Genomic DNA, 2,610 nt, shown 5'->3' with positions numbered 1-2,610 from the left:
CGGTGTACATTATTAGAGTCCATTGTCCTTTACATCATTGGCCTAGATACACACTACTTCCTTGTGAGAACTTAATCCCACCCAAATGAATTAAGCAAAAGAAATGTAAAGAAATGGGATGAGAAAGTGTGATAGGAAGTATGCTTATGATGTATGAGACATGAAACACAAGAAAATGGTTAGTAGCACATGATAATATGGAGAAAAATAAGGCAAGAAAAGTACTATAATAAAAGCATGGAATCTAACACGAAATAAACCAAACCAAGTGCAAAATATGACTAAGAATTTACTCATAAAATGCAAGCATCATAGAGCTCACAACTCTCATAGTCTTATACATTTTTAGAAGTATACATTCTATTTCAAAGAATGAGAATTGAAGCCACATGATGAGCCCTACATTCTTAAGTGAATTTAGACACATTTATACTATTTATTCACAAAGGTAACTTGTAAAGCAAGTAAACAATTAAAAATCACGCACAAGCAGCAAAACAGTAGCAAAGTATTCACAAAATCAATCAACATATATCATCAACATATCAAGAATTTGAAATAGAATTTAGACCATTTTCCATGAGAATTTTCACATAAAATCAAGTAATAATGCAAGAAAATACAAGAATATTTTTCTATCAACATTTTCAGTAAACAAATTGCTCACAAACATCACAAAAATCATCAAGAATATACACAAAAATTTGTAGAAATTTCCAAGTAATTTTGAGCATACACAGGGGTGCAGGAAGTAAAAAAAATGTAGGAAATAGCAAAAATAGAAGGAAAAACGAAGTCTGCAGGGACACAAGGCCCAAACCCAAACCCATGGATGGATCTGGATCATCCAAGAGCCTCAGAGGCGTTGGATTGATCCAGATCTTCCAAAACCTAGATCTGACGGTTGAAATGAAAAGGAACTGAACCAGAAACAAACCGGACCGGTTCAACGCCTTTATATAAGGTACGAGACCGGTCCAGTCTCATTTCCAACACACCTCTCTCTCTCTTCTATCATTCTCTCTCGTCTTCTCCGGCGGAAACAGCCACCGCCGGTGACGATGAAACCCTAAACTCAACAAATCTTAACGATCTAAGGCTTTTTACCGTTCATTTTTCAGTCTAAACACGAATCAAGCATCACAAATTGCAAATGAGACCTGGATCTATGTAGATCGAAACTCAAACTTTACGGTTTTCAGATTTTTCAAAACTCTTCACACTTTTTAAAACGAGGCTTTAATCTATGTTGTTTTCTCTGCTGATGATGAATTTGGACTTGATTTTGTAAAATGAACGGTGAATTTTTGCAGATCTGCATTTTAGGGTTTCATTTCGAATCTTTTGAAATTTTTTTGGAATATGATGAAACGAAACCCTAAACTGAAGTATTTTATTTACTTATGATGATTTCAAGCCTCGTTTCAAGGAATAAACGGTGAATCTTTGAAGGTTCACATCTTTTAGGGTTTTACTTCAAAATCCTTCGAATTTTTCGAAGCTTTTCTTCAATTCACCGTTTATTTGTGTTCGTTGAGCTTCGTTGAGCTTCTTGCAATGAAAAACGAAGAAGTTTGGGTGATTACCTGAGTTTGATTCGGAGATTCGAACAAAAGAGATCCACACAGCCTTTGATGCTTCTGGTAAGCTTTGAAACCGAAAATAATTCGGTGTTTTGATCTTCTTCTTCTTCGAACTGTGATCTTGCTTCAATTCTTCTTCTTCTCGCTCCTCTCAAACCCTCTGTGATCGTACCAAATGATTTGGTGCTGGAATTGCAGGGGTCGTAGTTCAGTGATGAAGATTCGTCCTCGAATCCCTGAGAACTACGAAGCAATTGCTTTAATTTTGACTTGATTCTGATTCTGGAAAACTAGGGTTTCGTTGAGTTCTTCATTGTTCTTGGTAATTTCTGAATTTTGATCTAACTGCCAAGAGAGAGAAAGTTTTGATTCTGTTTCTGTGATTTGATGAGTTGGCGCGTGATTATTGATTCTGGCACTGCATTGAATGATGTGGCCTATTTATAGGCTGCCAAGTGTGATATTGGACCAATGAATTGCTGACATGTGGACTTAGGCTTAGTTGGCTTCGGCCTTGCTGAGTTTATGACTTGAGGGCTTTTCTGCAATTTTTGAAAGTTCATGGACCAATCTGCAAATAACTAAAAAGGACAAAAAAAATAATAAACTGGACAAAAGGACTTAATTGCAATTGACCTAAAATAAAAGTTTGACCTGGAAGGACTAAAACCTAAATAATGAAAAAAAAGAAAAAAAAAAGACTAAAGTGCAATTTTGAAAGTCTTAAAGGACTGAAATGCAATTTTAGAATTTTAGGACTTAAAAATAAAAATAAAAATGAATTAAAATTGGTAATTGGAAAATAACGTAAAGTGAAACGATTAAAATTGACAAAACGGACTAAAACGAACCAATGGCCTAAATGAGGTACTTTAAAGTAACCTCTCTCTGCCAAAATTTCGTGTGAAATGACCAAAATTCCCCTAGGGCTAAAACGACTAAAAATGACTCAGATGAAATTTAAAATTGAATTTTTAACAGAGTATTAAAGCAAGAGCTTATACAAGCAAAATTAAAAGACTCAGAG

This window comes from Medicago sativa, chromosome 5 (assembly GCF_051527215.1).
Source record: "Medicago sativa cultivar Bolivia chromosome 5, Bolivia_mono, whole genome shotgun sequence".
In the NCBI taxonomy this organism is placed as follows: domain Eukaryota; kingdom Viridiplantae; phylum Streptophyta; class Magnoliopsida; order Fabales; family Fabaceae; genus Medicago; species Medicago sativa.
The sequence above is the reverse complement of the archived record's forward strand: the minus strand, read 5'-3'. Positions refer to the sequence as shown.